This window comes from Oncorhynchus nerka, linkage group LG26 (assembly GCF_034236695.1).
Source record: "Oncorhynchus nerka isolate Pitt River linkage group LG26, Oner_Uvic_2.0, whole genome shotgun sequence".
In the NCBI taxonomy this organism is placed as follows: Eukaryota; Metazoa; Chordata; class Actinopteri; order Salmoniformes; family Salmonidae; genus Oncorhynchus; species Oncorhynchus nerka.
In genome coordinates this window covers 28,481,549-28,502,222 of record NC_088421.1, presented here as the reverse complement: position 1 = coordinate 28,502,222, position 20,674 = coordinate 28,481,549, and the positions used below count along the sequence as shown (strand labels likewise).

General features: G+C 45.7%; 1 pseudogene; it reads right to left on the bottom strand.

The window, feature by feature from the left end:
• Window positions 1–20,674, bottom strand: part of LOC115126624 (voltage-dependent P/Q-type calcium channel subunit alpha-1A-like) — a 340,470-nt pseudogene that overhangs the window by 6,180 nt on the left and 313,616 nt on the right.

The following is a 20,674-nucleotide window of genomic DNA, read 5'->3' as shown; positions in this document are numbered from 1 at the left end:
CACTGACGTCATGATTCTGCCTTGTTTTTGCGGAAATCCCAGTTGTCTTGAAAGCACCATAAATCTAGAGAAAGCCAGACTTTGATGACAATGTTTCATGACAAAATTTGCCCACAAGAAGGACCGCCGAGCCACCTTCCTGTTCAAGTGAGCACAGCAGAACGGTGAGTCCAAAAATGTATTGTATGCTGCTGCATAAATGATGTAATATGTCAGGGAGATATGTATACTGTAGCTAATGAAGTAATACTAAGTGTATGTTGTGTAGTAAGCTGTTGTGCCTCACTTTAATAATTTTGTCCCTTTCCCTACTGTTCTGACTTGGTGGTGCACATGTAGCCTATAGCTTGTTTTAGAGAAATGTCATCATAATTGTCTCCTTATTTATTTGTTTATTATTTTATTTAACCTTTATTTAACTAGGCTTATATGCCCCCTTTATTTTTCCTACGGTTCTGACTTGGTGTACAGGGAGAATAATGTAAGAACGGCCCTTGTTCTGAATTCTGTCGGTGTACATTTCTGTCGCTGAACAAATAGTTATATTGGCTACGTCCGTCTTAGCACGCTCATTAATGTCTTAATCAAAATTACGGATTGCCTCTCATCGTTCCCTTATGCCATAGTTTGTACCTCTCAATTACCAGTAGAAACCACATTTATTTAAGCAAGTCTGCCATGTCAGTTATGTTTTTTAAAAGGCAGTAAATGAGGCTGAATGAACTGTTTCGCTGCCAGACAAGGCTCCACTGATAGCCAGGTGTAGCAGTAGTAAGGATTCACTCCATGGTGCTGTAAAGAAAGCTCTGCAGTTGGGACAGCTTTATGTAGGCCCGAACAGCTTTATGTAGGCCCGAACAGCTTTATGTAGGCCCTAACAGCTTTATGTAGGCCCTAACAGCTTTATGTAGGCCCTAACAGCTTTATGTAGGCCCTAACAGCTTTATGTAGGTCCTAACAGCTTTATGTAGGCCCTAACAGCTTTATGTAGGCCAGAACAGCTTTATGTAGGCCCTAACAGCTTTATGTAGGCCCGAACAGCTTTATGTAGGCCCTAACAGCTTTATGTAGGCCCTAACAGCTTTATGTAGGCCCTAACAGCTTTATGTCGGCCCGAACAGTTTGTGGGCACCGTTATAGCGGTTTTGTGGGCACCGTTTGTGTCACCGTTATAGCGCAATGAATGTATTGTTTAGTGTTGTGTTGTGTAGTGGCTTTGCTGGCATGAATAAAATAAACAAACATACTCCCACCAAGATTGACATGCTAAAACCACCACTGGGTGTTCCTCATTTTTGGTATACTCAGTGTACATACAGTAACCAATCTTTTCAGATGAGATCTACATTAGAGGATAGGGGTCAATTTGAGTTTTAGCATTTGAGTAATCATGCCATAAAACACATTCAATTCGAACTGAATTGAAATCGGTTAGTGGAAGAATCAGAGCTTGAAGCTCCTACCCTGCAATCAGTCAGTCTTATGTGTCAACAAACAGGGTAGTCAAAGACAAATAGGAGGGGAGGACAAAACTTTTTGTTTGACAAAAGAGAGAAACGAGAGGAAAGACACCAGATACACATACATGGATAAACTCAGAGAGAGGACAGAGAGAGAGAGAGAGAGGTGAGGGAGAGGTGAGGGAGAGGTGAGGGAGAGGGGGAGACATACACTGTACAAAAACATATTGAGATTCAGTCAAAATGACTAATTGTATATAGCCAAGTCAACAACCTTTGTTGAGTTGCAATTTTTTTAAACTTATGAAATCAAGTTGAATCGGCTAAGCACTGTGTGTGAACTCAACTTAGAAATTCACAACCATGAAGTCAAATCAACTGAAGCAACATAACTGCTGTGTTGACAAAAAAAAGTTCAGATGACTAATTAATCAAATTGTCTGAACTTATGAAATACAGTTGAATCAGCTAAGAACCTTGTGTTTAACTGACTTAGAAATTCACAAGCATGTTAGGAGATGACATGAGGAGAGAGAGGCAGAGATGGAGACAGACAGAGAAAGAGAGAAATGGTTATCGTGAGTGAGTGAATCAGTGAGTGAGAGAGAAAAAAAGGGGGAGAGATGGGGAAGACAGGGTACATACACTGAGGTTATTTCCACGCTGCCTCCCTTTCCTTCGCTGCTGTGTGAGCACAGAGAAGACACACACACACCACAGCCATGGATACAGCACAGGTAGGGCACACACAGACGCACAGAGGAGGACAGAGGGATAGGGAAGGAGAGAGGGATGGATACGCAAATAAATAGCGAAGGGAGAGGTGAAGAAGGTAAGGGGAGGGGGTGAAAATCGGATAACGGGGGAGGCATGTGCAGAGAGCGAGGGAGAAATGGAGAGGGGGATAAATATGGGTGGGGATAACCCGAAAATAAAGGGAGGTGAGAGGGAGGAGAGGAGAGAGAGAGAGAGAGAGAGAAAGAGATAGAGAGAGGGAGGAGAGGAGAGAGAGAGAGAGAGAGAGAGAGAGAGAGAGAGAGAGAGAGACCGGTTAGACACAAAAGCAGCGGTGAGGGGAGAAACAACACTTACCACAGTAGCGCACAGACACTGGAGGGCCAGAGACAGTGTTATAGACAAGGTCACCATGGCAACAACACTACCATCTACACCATAGCAACAACACCCATTAACACCATAACATACCATGCTACTAGGGCAAAAACAACAGTACGGTGAAGTACAGTGTAAAGGCTCAACTTATGACACACAAGAGTACGAAAGAAGACTGGACGACACCACACACACACACACACACACACACACACACACACACACACACACACACACAAACACATTCTCTGTCAGGACATCAGGACATAGTCACACATACACACATAGCAGCAGCATTTGTTTAAAGTTCTCAGAATCCTATTTATTATATCTTTTTTTAGTTTGAGCATGACAGTACACTACTAGACCACCTGATCAATACCTTCTCAAAGAAATATTGACCCCAAAATGACACTAGATCATTGGTAGTTGGGCATGATTTCAAATTCAAACCTGGTTCAAACAAAACCCCACATTTCAAGTCACCTTTGTAGCAAAACCATTAGAGAAGAGGGAAAGAAATAATGATTTAGATAGAAGATAAGAACTTTAGCTGGAGAGAGAAAGAGAAATAAAGATTGATTTGAATAGAAGATAAGAACTGAGGCTGGAGAGAGAAAAGGGAAGAGAAAGAACTAAGGTTTGGGGCTTGACAGCCGTGATAGTTATGAGGGCAGAAGAATGTACATGTTAGCTGGTGTGTGTGTGTGTGTGTGTGTGTGTGTGTGTGTGTGTAGCAGCGGAAGGAGGCACAGAGGACTCTACGACAAAATGAGTGGTGGATCTCCAAAGAACAAGAAAATCAATCTGGTGGGGACAGATAAAACATGCACGTTGTGTGATGCCCCGAAGACAACCCAATAAGTTTTCTCTGTCCCCTAAGAAGAAGTGCAGATGAGTCCAATCTCATAAAGGACCAAACTACAATAGTCCAGAGGTGAAGTTGACTACTCAGACCTGGAGGAGCTCCAAACACTGCCCACCATCCAGAGCCTTGATCTGCACCACCATCAGGTCACTGAAGAATAACTAAACTCCTGGACCTGACTCCATCCCCGCTGAGATCCTAAAACTGGGGGGCTATCTCTGTACCAGAGCAGTTTGCCTGTTCATCTCTGAGATATGGAGACAAGAGCACATCCCGATCAAAGTGGGGCAAATCCGTCTGCGGAAACAGCAGAGACATATCATTCCTTCCAGTTGCTGTCAAAGTCCTGGTGAAGGTCTTCCACCACAGAATCATCGACACCATCACTGAAGATCTGCTACCGGAGTCCCAGTGCAGCTTCAGAAAGAACAGAAGCATGGTGGACATGATCTTCAGTCCACACCAACTGCAGGAAAAGTTCAGTGAACAGACACAAGACCTGTTCATGGCCTTTCTGGATCTCTGCAAAGCCTTTGACACAGTACACCGTGAACTCCTTTGGAAGGTCCTCCTGCAGTATGGCTGCACTGGGACATGTGTGAACGTCCTGCGTCAGATCCATGAGGAGATGGTGGCCAGAGTAAGAATTAGCCGTCAGGAGTCTGAACCCTTTTAGAATTGGTACTGGTGTGAGGCAAGGGTGTGTGCTTGCGCCGGTCCTATTCAATGTCTTCTTCCTGTGTCACAGCAGTCCTGCACAAGGACATGGAAACAGAGATGTGGGGTGACCCTGGACTTCAGATTGGACAGGAAATTCTTCAACATTAGGAAGCTCCAAGCTGCCATAAAGATCAAAGCTTAACAAGTACTTAAGCTCCAGTTTGCGGATGATTGCGCTCTTGTGGCACATACCCCAGAAGCTCTACAAGTCACACTCAGAGCAGCTGTGAGAGCATACAGCCTACTGGGGCTGTCTGTTAACATCCCAAGAAAAGAGGTCCTATGTCAGTGGTCATCTGATCCTCCGCCTGAAACACCTCCATTCTCCATCTCAGACTCCAAACTTCCCATTGTATCACATTTTAAATATCTTGGAAGCATCCCCTCGACCAGGATATCCAGAATCAGGTCAAACAGACTTTGTCATCTTTTGGACTGCTAAGGAAGAAGGTTTTGGACAACAGCAACCTGTACCTCCACACCAAAGCTGCAGTCTACCAGGCAGCGTGTGTATCTACACTCCTTTACGGATGTGAAACATGTACAGTCTACATGTACAGTCTACAGCCGCGAAATACGCTGTACGGACAGCTACAACTGGGCCGTCGCTCTTCAGGTGGGCAGAGAAAGTGTCTAAAGGACCCAACCTAAGACATCACTAAAGAAGTGTGGGGTAAACTCTGCCTCCCTCCAGACTGCTGTGGAACGCTCCACCTGGCGTGGCCTCTGCCCTGGAGTGCAGTTGACCGAGGAAAAACAGGCCTTTGTGTGCTCTGTCTGTGGCAACAGTGTGCATCCCGCATCAGATTATACAGTCATCAGTGAACTCACAAGCAGTAGTGGAAGTCATCATCGGATACGATGGACTACCTTAAACAAAGAGTGTGTGTGTGACAATATAGCAGAGATGACTTGGTACTGGATGAGAAGGGACAACCACAGTAACACACCTCCATGCAGTAGGGGATGAGTGTAGAGGAGGAGAAGAGGAGAGGAGAGGGGAGGAAGAGTGGGGTGTTGGGGTGTTTGGTACGGTAGTCTGTAAGACTTACCTGTAAGTCTGTCTGGCAAACATCCTATGGGTGATATTTCGACAGCATAGAAAGGGGAGCTATCGTCAAAATGCATGATATCACGTCAAATACCATGCATTTATAAAAACAAATATGCTTGAAAGTGTCAGGTGTCCATTTTCAGGAATGTTTTATAGTATTTTGTTATGCACTGTGTTGGATTATAAATAGTCTGTCTCCAGTCTTTGTGTGTCTCGAGTCATGTAGCTTATCGTGGAGATTGAGTCAAGGAGATGGAAAGCTAGAGGGAGCGAGAGAGGGAGGGAGGAGAGGAAATGAGGGGTGCTCACTTGGTTGTCGCCTGGAAGGCGTGGCATGGAAGCGGCCCTTCCGTGGCCTTCCATTGGCTGAAAGCGCTCGGTATCCGAGTAACCGTCACGCCCCATCTCTCTCATCTCTACCGTCTGCAAAATAGAGTGAGAGCAGGCGTGACTGTGATGAAGGAATATGACGGGGACAATGGTGTGTTTGTCATCCTTTATCCCACATGAGTGTGGGTGAATGTAGTGTGCACAGCACAGGAGGTTGGTGGGACCTTAATTGGGGAGGACGGGCTCATGTTAATGGTTGGATTGGAATGAATGGAATAGTATCAAATACATCAAACACATGGTTTCCATGGTTTCCATGTGTTTGATGACATTCCATTTGCTCCGTTCCAGCTATTGTTATGAGCCATTTTCCCCTCAGCAGCTTCCTGTGGTGTACAGTAGCATGTAGTGTAGTTTGGGAGGGACTGGGGTTTGAGCCTGGGAAATGGGGACGGGGGAAGGTTTAAGACTAGGTTTAGATCTAGGACGAGGGAATAGGGCTGTGGTCTAGGAACTAGGACTTGGACCTGGACTTGGATCAAGAGCAGGAACTGCTGAGGCTGAGGCAGGGGCTTCGGTGCAGGGGGCTTCGGTACAGGTGGTTTCGGTACAGGGGGCTTCAGTACAGGTGGATAACGTACAGGGGGCTTCGGTGCAGGTAGCTTCGGTGCAGGGGTTTTGGTGCAGGTGGCTTCAGTATAGGGGCTTCGATGCAGGGCCTTCGGTACAGGGGGCTTCGGTACAGGGTGCTTCGGTGCAGGGTTTTGGTGCAGGTGGCTTGGTATAGGGGCTTCGATGCAGGGGCCTTCGGTACAGGGGGCTTCGGTACAGGGTGCTTGATGCAGGGGTTTTGGTGCAGGTGGCTTCGGTATAGGGGGCTTCGGTGCAGGTAGCTTGGTACAGGGGGCTTCGGTACAGGGGGCTTCGGTACAGGGTGCTTCGGTGCAGGGGGTTTTGGTGCAGGTGGCTTCGGTATAGGGGGCTTCGATGCAGGGGCCTTCGGTACAGGGAGCTTCGGTACAGGGTGCTTCGGTGCAGGGGGTTTTGGTGCAGGTGGCTTCGGTATAGGGGGCTTCGATGCAGGGGCCTTCGGTGCAGGGGGCTTCGGTACAGGGGGCTTCGGTGCAGGTGGCTTCGGTACAGGGGGCTTCGGTACAGGGGGCTTCGGTACAGGGGGCTTCGGTACAGGGGGCTTCGGTGCAGGTGGCTTCGGTACAGGGGGCTTCGGTGCAGGGTTCGGACACACCTACTCAAGTTTTTTTTTTTTTTTTACTATTTTCTACATTGCAGAATAATAGTGAAGACATCAAAACTATGAAATAACATATATGGAATCATGTAGTAGCCCAAAAAAGTGTGAATCAAATCAAAATATATTTTATATTTGAGATACTTTAAAGTAGCCACCCTTTGCCTTAATGACAGCTTTGCACACGTTTGGCATTCTCTCAACCAGCTTCATGAGGTAGCCATCTGGAATGCATTTCATATAAGGTTAACAGGTGTGCCTTGGTAAAAGTACATTTGTGGAATTTATTTTCTTTCTTAATGTATTTGAGCAAATCAGTTGTGTTGTGACAAAGTAGGGATGGTATAAAGAAGATAGCCTTATTTGGTAAAAGACATTTACATTTAAGTCATTTAGCAGACGCTCTTATCCAGAGCGACTTACAAATTGGTGCATTCAAGTCCATATTATGGAAAGAACAGCTCTAATAAGCAAAGAGAAATGACAGTCCATCATTACTTTAAGACATGAAGATCAGTCAATTAAGAAAATGTCAAGAACTTTGAACGTTTCTTCAAGTGCAGTCGCAAGAACCATCAAGCGCTATGATGAAACTGGCTCTCATGAGGATCTCCACAGGAATGGAAACCCAGAGTTACCTCTGCTGCAGAGGATAATTTCATTAGAGTTACCATTCTCAGAAATTGCAACCCAAATAAATGCTTCACAGAGTTCAAGTAAGACACATATCTCAACATCAACTTTTCAGAGGAGACTGTGTGAATCAGGCCTTCAGGGTCGAATTGCTGCAAAGATACCACTACTAAAGGACACCAATAACAAGTAGAGACTTGCTTGGGCCAAGAAACACGAGCAATGGACATTAGAGCGGTTGAAATCTGTCCTTTGGTCTGATGATTCCAAATTGGAGATTTTTGGTCTTTGTGAGATGCAGAGTAGGTGAACAGATGATCTGTGCTTGTGTGGTTCCCTCCGTGAAGCATGGAGGAGGAGGTGTGATGTTGTGGGGTTGCTTTGATGGTGACACTGTCTGTGATTTATTTAGAATTCAAGGCACACTTAACCAGCATGGCTACCACAGCATTCTGCAGCGATATGCTCTCCCATCTGGTTTGCGCTTAGTGGGACTATCATTTGTTTTTCAACATGACAATGTCCCAAAACACACCTCCAGGCTGTGTAAGGGCTGTTTGACCAAGAATGAGAGTGATGGAGTGTTTCATCAGATGACCTGGCCTCCACAATCACCCAACCTCAACCCAATTGAGATGGTTTGGGACGGGTTGGACCACAGAGTAAAATAAAAGCAGCCAACAAGTGCTCAGCATATATGGAAACTCCTTCAAGACTACTGGAAAAGCATTCCAAGTGACTACCTCATGAAGCTGGTTGAGAGAATGCCAAGAGAGTGCAAAGCTGTCATCAAGGCATGTGATGGCTACTTTGAATAATCTTAAATGTATTTTGATTGGTTTAACACTTTTCTGGTTACTACATTATTCCATATGTGCTATTTCATAGTTTTGATGTCTAGTAAAAATAAAGAAAAACCCTTGAATGAGTAGGTGTGTCCAAACCGAACCTTTGACTGGCAATATATATATATATATTTACCCAAAACATATGGGGGATTGGAACTGATGCATACAATTACATTGATGGAAGCTACAATCTATCTGGAATATTAAAGCTGATCTACACCCTAAAACAAATAAAAAAATAACAATAATAAAAAAAATGAACAGTTCTTGTGCTGACGCGCTACACGCGTCAGCACTCGGTGGTCCCGTTCTGTGAGCTTGTGTGGCCTACCACTTTGCGGCTGAGCCATTGTTGCTCCTAGACATTGCCACTTCACAATAACTGCACTTAGAGTTGACCAGAGCAGCTCTAGCAGGGAAGAAATTTGACAAACTGACTTGTTTGAAAGGTGGCATCCTATGACGGTGCCACGTTTTAAGTCACTTAGCTCTTCAGTAAGGCCATTCTACTGCCAATGTTTGTCTATGGAGATTGCATGGCTGTGTGCTTGATTTTATACACCTGTCAGCAATGGGTTTGGCTGAAACAGCTGAATCCACTAATTTGAAGAGGTGTTCACATACTTTTGTATATATATAGCATACTTCAATTCCTTTTTTAAACCGGTACTGGGTTACTTTCAGACAAGTCCAGTGACACTTGTGGGTGTCGTAAAGCAAAACGGAGAACACCATCATTTGGACGCTATAGACTTCTCCTGGTCTGACAAACAGTGCTGTAGTTCTGCCACTTTCCACCGCAAATGCAGAAGGCCGACATGGTCGACATGGCCGACATGGCGTATCCCAAGGATTGAGACGCAGCCAATACAACAAAAAAACAGACGGATTTAGATTTTGATAATATTATGTTATTTAGGGCTTGGGGGATGAGGGTTTGGGGGCTGAGGGCTTGGGGGATTAGGGCTTGGAGGTTGTGGGCCTGGGGGCTGAGGGGATAGATGGGTATGGGATGTGAATGGTGGGAGGGTTTAAGCAGGCATAGCCAATCAGGGCAGGTTATAGGGAAACCATCATGTTCACATTTTCCCAATAACTAACTAGATCTGAAAGGATTAGTAATGACTCAAAGCCATTAGATGAATGTGCTGTATTGCTTACACCTATACACCTTTCAGATCTGTCTAAGTGCCTATAGGGGAGAGGAGCTGTAGGGACCATATGGAATTGGACAATAGGCAGGAATAAAACAGAGCCAGCAGTGACTCTGTGTACGAGTTGATTCAACAATGATGACCCTAAATATCCTGTAAGGAAAGAGCACCAGGACACGAGCTCTATATGAACCAGTCCAATGAAATGATGTGGATGTTCAGACAACATGAAACATGAATAGCATGAAAGAAAATCACTATTTCATGTTTACTGGGAACCATTTATTAGTGTGTTCTTGTGTGCAATGACATACTGTACATGTTACATGCACGTACTGTATCGATCTGTATTTGTGCGTATGCATGTGCGTGTATATACACTTCTGAGTTATGTCTGTTGTCCAGGGATTCTTCTGGATGCTGGTGTGTGTGTGTGTGTGTGCGCACCTGTGTGTATGTGTTACCTGCGAGTTATGCCTGCTGTCCAGGCCATCCTCAGAGTGCTGTCCCTCAGGACTCCAGCTGCCTACTCTCTGGGACATCTCCTGAGCCCGCACTGTCACCCACGACTGGCTCTCTGGAACCCCCCCCTCCACCGGTCTACAACACACAGACAGTCAGACAGGCCCCTTGCACACACACACACACACACACACACACACACACACACACACACACACACACACACACACACACACACACACACTCACGCCCCATCCGTCCACCGGTCTACAACACACACACACAGTCAGACCCGGGACATATATACACACGGATAGGCAAAGACGGACACACGCATGCATACACACAAACCAGGCTCCATATACATCACCTTCATCAGACCCTTGCATTCAGCACTTGTATGAGGCTAACTGAATGCACTCATCCCCACAAACCCATACACCAGCCTTTCTGAACACACTACACACACACATACACACACAGGTCCTCTACACGTGAGGCGTGTCCGCCCAGCGTGTCGTCCTGCTCCTCCTTCTCGTGGATGACACTCCACCTGTGGAGCCACTACCCATCCTCCCTCTGGCTGCAGAGAAAGAGGGAGAGAGAAAACAGAGAGAGAGGGAGAGGACAGAGAGAGAGACCCAGAGAGAGAGTTGGAGGGGGTGGACAGGGGGTGGACAGGGGTCTACTCACAGGCTGTTGATGGGATCTGCCGGTTGGGTAGGAAGGAGGCTGAGAGGCCCGTCCTGGATGGGAGAGGGCGGCTCCACACGCTGAAACAGTAATGTCGTTCGATTCTGTGTGAGATACAACATGGCCGCCGGCTTTAAGGTAGACATACAGGAAATGGGGAAGGTGGAGAAGAAAGTGAGTTCAGAGCAGGTCACAGCATCCAGGGAGGAGGCAGGGTTTCAGTCAGCAGGGGCTGACTGAGCCAGAGCACATTCTGGGAGGGGAGTTGGAGTCCTGCTGTAAATGTGAGAATGGAAGGCTCATGCCAATGAATCATCTACCTCCAGGTCACCATGAATGAAGGGCATTAACCAGAGCCATAGCCACTGTATATGACCTACAGTATACAGTACCTAGCTATGGATTTGGAAGTCTTCCGTTGGACGTTACAAAGAGGTCTGGATTTATCTGGCATTTAATTAAGGTCTTTGTCTACAGTATTTTTTATCTGATCAGACAATTTGCATGTTGCTCATAGGAACACATCTCAAATGACACACTATTTCTGATTTTCACCTAGGCTTTGATTCAAAAGAAGTGCACTATAACATGAAAAGGGTGCTATTCAATACACAACCCAATCGACAGAATGGACAGTGTTTACCTCTCGACCTGATTGGATTTCAACCTTGACTTTTGACCCCCATTTGACCTCAAGCAGCTAAATGATCACTATTGGCAACCAGGAAATGAAAGTCGGTGGGTGGAGTTTGAGCCAGTCCAACAATCCATTAGAGCAGTAGAACAGCAAGACCAGGGAGGGAATAAGGAAGAGTTGAACAAGGCAGAACATCAGTGCAAAACCAGTGGACAGATCCATCAGGAAGAGAACATTCAAAGTCTCGGTTGAAAACAGACGTTGACACATAAGGAGAGGAGGGAGAATAGTCAGGAAATAATATAAAAATGATGATAGAGAAAGGAAGAGAGGAGGAGAGGATGAGAAAAGGAAAGAATAGAGGTAGAAGTCCATGTGAGTGAATATCGAGAGAGAAAGGGGACACAAAGAGGGATAGAGGAAGGATGAAAAAGAGAGAGGAAGACGAGGACTGGGAGTAGACCTGTTGGGAACATAGAAAAAAAGGGTTCCAAAGGGTTCTTTGGATGTCCCCATAGGAAAATCATTTTTGGTTCCAGGAAGAACTGTTTTGGGTTCCAGGCAGAACCCTTTGTAGAAGGGATTTTACATAGAACACAAAGGGGTTCTACCTGGAACCAAAAGGGTTATCTGGAACCAAAAAGGGTTCATCAAATGGTTATCCTATGGGGACAGCTTAAGAACTCTTTTAGGTTCTGGGTAGCACCGGTTTTTCTTAGTGTAGGTGAAAATAACCACATATAGTGTCATTCAGTTATTACACATCCACTTAAAACTGACCAACTGCTACTTTTATGTCCGTAAGATATCTGGGAAAATGTTGTTGGGCCGCATTTGGTTTCCAGCTGTGGGCCATAAACCATGCCAGCAGTGAGCCACACCTGGGCCAGTATATACTTGCTAGCTGGAACGGATTATCAATGGTAAGTAGCTGTTTTGGTTTAAGGATTTCACGAGCCATGGAGGGTCAAGTTTAAAGTGGATGGATCACAAAGGTTCCAGGTCATACAAGGAAATAGCACAAATATTTTTCCAAACAATATTTGTCCAATCGTCATTTCTAAACACTTGGAACAGTTCTTGTCCGAACCTGAACCGTTCGAAGCAAGGGTATTCCCATTCTCCAGGTCCCACCCCTAGTCTCACATCATGATGCACATGCTTATCTATGGCAACAAGCTCTACCTGGAATCATGCAGGGAAGAAACGCTCATCACTGGGATGGATGCTACCCTTCACTATATCTCTTCTTATCTAACACTATGGTAATAATACTGTCTGAGATGGTGCAAGAGGGAGGGAATTCCACTCCTCTGCTCCTTCTGTAAGCAAGTAGCAGCAGGGGTGGGGGTTGGGAAGGAGGGGAAGAGAGGTGGGGGTGCAAGGGGGAGGGAAGTCCACTGCTCCTGTCCTTCTGTAAGCAAATAGCAGCAGGGGTGGGGGTTGGGAAGGAGGGGAAGAGAGGTTGGGGTGCAAGGGGGAGGGAAGTCCTCTCCTCCTGTCCTTCTGTAAGCAAGTAGCAGCAGGGGTGGGGGTTGGGAAGGAGGGGAAGAGAGGTGGGGGTGCAAGGGGAGGGAAGTCCTCTCCTCCTGTCCTTCTGTAAGCAAGTAGCAGCAGGGGTGGGGGTTGGGAAGGAGGGGAAGAGAGGTGGGGGTGCAAGGGAAGTCCACTCCTCCTGTCCTTCTGTAAGCAAGTAGCAGCAGGGGTGGGGGTTGGGAAGGAGGGGAAGAGAGGTGGGGGTGCAAGTGGGAGGAGAGTGAGGGGCAGCTCAGTAAGAGGAGGTGTAGAGAGGGGTACAAGGGAGAGGGGAGAGGATGTGTAGGGGTAAAGGGTGGCAGAGCAGACATTGGCTGGAGAGCAGGATGGGCGACGATTGGATGAGGATGTTGCAGTGACACCATCAATTATCGTCATCGGGCTGTGACATTTAATGTGAGCATGCTGAAGAGTCTGAAAAGTTTGATAACATTTGTTGCCCAAGAAACGTCAGTGTGTGAGTGTTTGTGCTCTGTACATGTTTGTGGTCACGGGTAAGTACACCTTGGGAGCATTAGCGTAAAAGCACGAGGACCAGCTGGGTGGTATGGTTGTGGTTGTGAATGAAGACCAAGGATATGACATGGTCACGGTCAAATGTTCAATGACTTGACTAAGTACTGGGTGACCAACTCTTGAGTCTTCTCAGCTTGTCTTATGAGTCTTCCATTGTAGTTTGACAGGTGATAGAGGGTGGTTTCTACAGTTGTTTAGATGGTATCCTCCTTAGATACCTCCATCATGTTCCTGAGGCGTTCCTGTGACTTATCCAATCAAACTATCCCCTGACTCATACTGTAGGTCCCATCCAACCAACTCTTCAAAAAGCATGTACGTATACAAATCTATACACATGGCTAAGGCAGGTTTGAGGTCAGTTTTTAAAGCTCAGACAGAGCCAGACTCTCTCAACTAACTCCTAGATCTTTCAATATCCTGCCTCTCTCACGCCCTTCACATCATGTGTCAGAGAAAAAGAGGATCACTGTTTAAACGTTGAATTTAGTGACTATCCCTTTAAGGCCAACCTCTTCCTTGTGCTCTCCTACAAGGAAGGAATGCCAGATGGCAGAAATGAAGTCATGAGGAATTGACATGGCTGACAGTTGTGTATAGAGAGTGGTAGCAAGGAGGCCATAGCAGAGCAGGGAAAGTGGCATGCTTAGAGTGCAGTGAGAGAGGAGAAGTAGGAGGAGAGGAGTAGGACTCTGTCTGTAAAATAGGAAACCGTGTATGTGTGTGCGTGAGAAATACAAAATAAAACAAAATAAAACCATCTCTGTAATTTACGTCATCTTTTACTTTACACTTAAAATGTTTCTGTAACTGTGTTACAAATACTGCTAGAATTTGAACGTTTTATCGTCAGTGGCTTCACATGTGACTACATAAACACAAGATCCATTGTATTGGTTGTATATGCATTCTCTCTGTCAACAGGGAATAGGGGGCTACAGTGCAATGCTACAGTCCAGGGTGTAGGGCAACAGTCCAAGGCCAGGGTGTGGCTAAAAGGCTTGGGAAGACAAGCATCATCATCATCATCAGTGGATTCACAGCCAGGGAAAGGGAGGATAAAGAGGAACAAGCTTAGGTGAGGAATGTACATTAACGTTGTACAGTCTTCGCCATCCGGAGCTGTGACAAAGACATCCAGCCCAAACCAATTCAAAGATGATCGAGAGGGTTCTCTATAGCAAGAAAAGTGCCTCTTCTTTAGAAATAATTGTGATTCAGAATTATATAATTGTGCTTGAAATATAATCAGCTGGTTTTCTGTATAGATGCTCTAGCAATAATATAATATGTAAAAATGTAATATAACATGGACCAGTGACATACTTTGTCCACCAGAGGGCCTCACAGAGTTTTATACCGACTAGGAAGGAAGGGAGGATGGAAGAACACAGAGAGGCAAGACAAGAGTGGGAAAACCCAATGGCAATGGTCCTCTAACCTTTGACCTCTAACCTTTAGCCAGGTGAGGTCAATGATAACAAGTGACCTTACAATAACGTAGTAAGTAGATGCTATAGTAAGACTGTGGGTGGGCGTGGTTATGGGTTGTCACAGCTCCGCTTTGACCCCTGTACTAGCGCCACAGCAGTATTTCTAGTCAGTCTGACTCTGCCCTCAGTCAGTCTGCGTGGTCTGAAGGTTTGGGGATGGTTCCTAGGGACAGTAGTTGTACCTGCTCCGCCTCTAGCCGCGCCTGAGAGCGCTTGGCCTTGCTCTGCCTGTAGTACTCCATGATCATCATGGCAGCGTAGATCTTCCCCACCGTCAGGTCTGTTGCTGCTGAGAGAGGGACAAGTTACCCTGCACGATTAGACCACTACGTATGGGACCCTGAGCGAGAGGGATGGGAGTAGAGGGGACGAGGCACGCACACAGAGAGAGAGACACACACTCACACAGACAAATACACACATATACACGAACACAGAGCTGATAGTCTTTTCACAAACAGACTCGGACTAAAAAATGACCACGTGTCACATTTTCTCTTTCTCTGGTTAACTGTAATCTTTCTTTCTTTACATCTTTTCTAGACATAACTGTATTTCTACTGACTGGTGGTCTTCAATCAGAAGACAAGACTCAAGACCACTTCATTGTGTAGATGGAGGACCTGGTAGAGGACTGGACAGTACCAACAGAACTGCTGGGGCTGTTTTGATGCTGTTTTGGCATTCTGAGGCAGGACCGATGGTTCCCCCTCTACTTCTCAATAGAAGGTGGACATGTTGTACTAAGTTCAATTTGGACCTTGTACTTTGTTATCTCCAAACACATAAACAAAACAGAGCTTCAGAATAGAAAAAAAGTGCGATAACAATCTTTGAAAGAGAGTCATTTCCAGGTTTCTACAGCAGATCACATCTTCACAATAAAAGGGCCTAAAGTCCAGTTCAAAAAAGTGTGTTTACCAGCATTGTGCTATTGGCCATTTCTGTACACCGTTCACCAGCATTATGCTATTGGCCATTTCTGGACACCGTTCACCAGCATTGTGCTATTGGCCATTTCTGTACACCGTTCACCAGCATTATGCTATTGGCCATTTCTGTACACCGTTCACCAGCATTGTGCTATTGGCCATTTCTGTACACCGTTCACCAGCATTATGCTATTGGCCATTTCTGTACACCGTTCACCAGCATTATGCTATTGGCCATTTCTGTACACCGTTCACCAGCATTATGCTATTGGCCATTTCTGTACACCGTTCACCAGCATTATGCTATTGGCCATTTCTGTACACCGTTCACCAGCATTATGCTATTGGCCATTTCTGTACATTATGCTATTGGCCATTTCTGTACACCAGTTCATTGGCCAGCATCATGCTATTGGCCATTTCTGTACACCGTTTACCAGCATTATGCTATTGGCCATTTCTGTACACCGTTCACCAGCATTATGCTATTGGCCATTTCTGTACACCGTTCACCAGCATTATGCTATTGGCCATTTCTGTACACCGTTCACCAGCATTATGCTATTGGCCATTTCTGTACACCGTTCACCAGCATTATGCTATTGGCCATTTCTGTACACCGTTCACCAGCATTATGCTATTGGCCATTTCTGTACACCGTTCACCAGCATTATGCTATTGGCCATTTCTGTACACCGTTTACCAGCATCATGCTATTGGCCATTTCTGTACACTGTTTACCAGCATTATGCTATTGGCCATTTCTGTACACTGTTTACCAGCATTATGCTATTGGCCATTTCTGTACACTGTTTACCAGCATTATGCTATTGGCCATTTCTGTACACTGTTTACCAGCATTATGCTATTGGCCATTTCTGTACACTGTTTACCAGCATGCTAAAATGCCACACATTTTATTTCAATTTGGTTTGAAAGTTATTAGGCCATTTCTGGGCATTATGCTATTGGCCATTTCTGCCTTTACCAGTTATGCATTCTTTCTGTACACCGTAAGCATTATGCTATTGGCCATTTCTGGTACAATTAGCAATCTGGTTTCTGACACCGTAGCTATAACATTTCACACTGACCAGCAGATGCCTTTACCTATACTGTAAATCATGCTTCCTTTCATATAAAATATGTCTAATATCTACATTGCAACTAGTGCTTTGGCACTTGTGCATTCCTTATACTCCTGTATGTATTTCTCCGACATGCATAACAGCCAGTGTTCTGACCTACAGTAGTGCTGTATGAACTAAACCCCTGGATTGTTCTGACCTACAGTAGTATTGTATGCTATTGGCCAACTAAACCCTTATGCTAGTGTTTCTGTATTTTACCAGCATTGCTATTGGCCATTTCTGACCTACAGTAGTACTGTATGAACTAAACCCCTGGAGTGTTCTGATCTACAGTAGTACTGTATGAAATAAACCCCTGGAGTGGTCTGACCTACAGTAGTACTGTATGAACTAAACCCCTGGAGTGTTCTGACCTACAGTAGTATTGTATGAAATAAACCCCTGGAGTGTTCTGACCTACAGTAGTACTGTATGAACTAAACCCCTGGAGTGTTCTGATCTACAGTAGTACTGTATGAGATAAACCCCTGGAGTGTTCTGACCTATAGTAGTACTGTATGAACTAAACCCCTGGAGTGTTCTGATCTACAGTAGTACTGTATGAAATAAACCCCTGGAGTGTTCTGACCTACAGTAGTACTGTATGAACTAAACCCCTGGAGTGTTCTGATCTACAGTAGTACTGTATGAAATAAACCCCTGGAGTGTTCTGACCTACAGTAGTACTGTATGAGATAAACCCCTGGAGTGTTCTGACCTATAGTAGTACTGTATGAACTAAACCCCTGGAGTGTTCTGATCTACAGTAGTACTGTATGAAATAAACCCCTGGAGTGTTCTGACCTACAGTAGTACTGTATGAACTAAACCCCTGGAGTGTTCTGACCTACAGTAGTACTGTATGAAATAAACCCCTGGAGTGTTCTGACCTACAGTAGTACTGTATGAACTAAACCCCTGGAGTGTTCTGACCTACTGTAGTACTGTATGAACTAAACCCCTGGAGTGTTCTGACCTACTGTAGTACTGTATGAACTAAACCCCTGGAGTGTTCTGACCTACTGTAGTACTGTATGAACTAAACCCCTGGAGTGTTCTGACCTGCTGTAGTACTGTATGAACTAAACCCCTGGAGTGAAAAGACTACTATAGAGAGTTGGTCTATAGAGAGGCACCCCCTGATCTCAGGCACAGAGCTGGGCAGACAGACTGCTGGTATTGGATCCGGTGGATGCGTGATGTTGGGCCTACAGAACAGGCCTGGAATCAGTGGAATGGGCTGTTGGAAGTATTGCATTGGGACTTTAGGATGAGGCCTGCTGTGTACAGTTGTTAAGTTGGGTGGAGGTGTGATATGGGTGAAAGAAAAGAGGTCTATATGGGTGTGTGGGGACTGGGGCTGGGGTATGGGGTACATGGCCTGCTGTAGGGAAATGGGGCTAGGGCTGGTGGAGGTGTATGGAGGCTGGAGATGGAGATCCAAAATTAGGTGTGTTGTGTTCGAGGATTGGACTGGTGGGATATGTGTCTATGTGTACATAATAAGTGTGTGTGTGTGTGTGGGGGGGGGGGAGCTGTGCCTGCTGTATCAGAGGGTGCAGCAGTGAAGGAGACTGGTTGAGAGAAGCTGTCCTCGGGTGGCATGAAGAAGTAGACAGACACTGGCATCACGTCGCGGTCCAAACACACTGCAACTTACACTTATGTGGCGTGACTAAGAGGTCCAGGGTCTTCTGGGAGAGATTGGGCCAAATCGCCATCATCTCTTTCCTCAGCTCTGCATCCATCTGGTGTTTGTCCACACCTCCTACACACACGCAATGACACACACACACAAGCAGGCACATGCACACAAGCAGGCACACACACACGCACCAGTGTATACACACACATAATAGCAACACACACACATAAACACACACATTCACATCAATACAAATACACAGCAGAGCCATAGAGGTGTAAGAATTGACGCACAGACATGAAAACACACACAAGCACACAGACACAAGAGAATGTGTTTGTTAATAGAGGTGAGCGTTGACTCCCAGTTTAAATATATAGTGTGGATGAGTCATGTAACACAGAGACATGGGCATTAAATGTCTGGCCATCTTCACTTTAATTGGGCCAACCAAATAAAGTGAGACTCAATTACATTGAAACTATGATTGTTATTTCACATAAGAACTCTACAAAGTCTACCAAATGAGAACTGTAGCCTATTTGAAACCCTATTACACTGACAGTATGGCTGGTAGTACACATTACATTCTATTGGTTAATAAGAACCATACAAACTCTATAGAAAAAGAGCTGTACTTAGGACACCGTGGGAGAAGCAGAGGGACCGATGTAGGTCTCAGGGACAGCAGGGTACACACGATACACAACCACCTTACAGTAGCAGACTGTCCTGCTCTGTTCTAGGGAAGACAAGAAACAGGGGGAAGAGATGGTGAAAAAGGCAAGCAGGAAAGAGGGGTTCCAAACCTTCCGTACCCTTGGCGATCTTGATGTCCAGCGCCGTGCGGATCAGGGCCATCAGGGTGGAGTTGAAGTGGACTGAGTTGTCGTCGGCGACCGGGAGGTCCATCCGCAGCAGCCTCTGTTGGAAAGAGACAATCGGGGGAAGGTGGGTGAGTAAAAAGGGCCCGCCCCCCAGGAAGTGGAGGTATAGGTGTGCTCTGAACCTCCAGGTAAGGAGAGAGGGAAAGGGGTTTGGGGAGAGGGGGTTGGGTGAGGGTGAAGGGGAGGAAAGGGAGCTCTGTCATTTTTTGTAGCAGGTTCTATGAGTCTGTCTGTCAATCTGTACGTCTGTCTGTCAACTATACAATGTGTCATTGGCACTGCTACACCAGTTATGGCAGCTGTTTGGCAGCTGAGTTGTTATTTGGTACTGTCAGTACCAAAAAGATGTAAACATTGATATTTCAGTCATTTGATCCTTTCATGGCGGTGGAAAATGATACCATTATTTCTTTACAGCCTGTGAGAGCCAAAGGGTTAAAAAGGTTAACATTACACTACCTCTACTGATTACTATGAGTTGGTTGGTTCCTCTTGTGGGTGTTACCTTGTAACAGTCCTTGTTGTGCTACTTAGGAGGACCTCACAGGTTCAGTAGTGTCTCAGCATTATTTATGCCTTCTCTGATAGAGGGTGTAGGATGAAGTTAGACTCTGATCCAATGTCAGCTTTGTGCGTTTTCCCCTTGAATGGTTTAGTTCAGGATTATGGGATATTAATCTGATTCTAGATCAGTAAGAGCAGACAGCTGGCTGCCACTAACAGAGCTCCCCGTAGCGGATTGGAGATTCACAGAGTTCAACAGAGACCAGGCCATAAAGCGATAAACCAAAAGTGAGGGACAGGGGGAGGGGAACGTCATCATTTTCATTTATCCTTTATCCACCTTCTGGTCTTGTCAATATAAGAGAAATGGACACGAGCCAACACACACACACACACACACATGCACAGACAACACACACAGACAACGTGACGTTAGAGTGTGTGAGACAGGCTCGCAGTAACCGTTGTCACGGCGACATCCCAGACATGCAGCAAGACCATGCCAAGCACTCCGCTCCCCTACCCCAAAACCCTGTGACACATACCCCATCCTCCCCTGTCCCCCCCATGCAACATGCGGTGCACACACATAATGCTTCACAGGACAAGCAGCTGGCACGGCCGTACACAGAAAGCATCCTCTGTGTGGTTTAATAACACAATAATGTTTATCGGTTTGGGTTTAGTAGTGGTTACTGGCAGGAGGATATGACATCATTGAAACTACATGTGCTACATCTATAGGAGATATTAGATGAAGAGTTGTTGTTGTCATACAGAGACAATAGAGCTGTAAAGCTCTATTCAAAT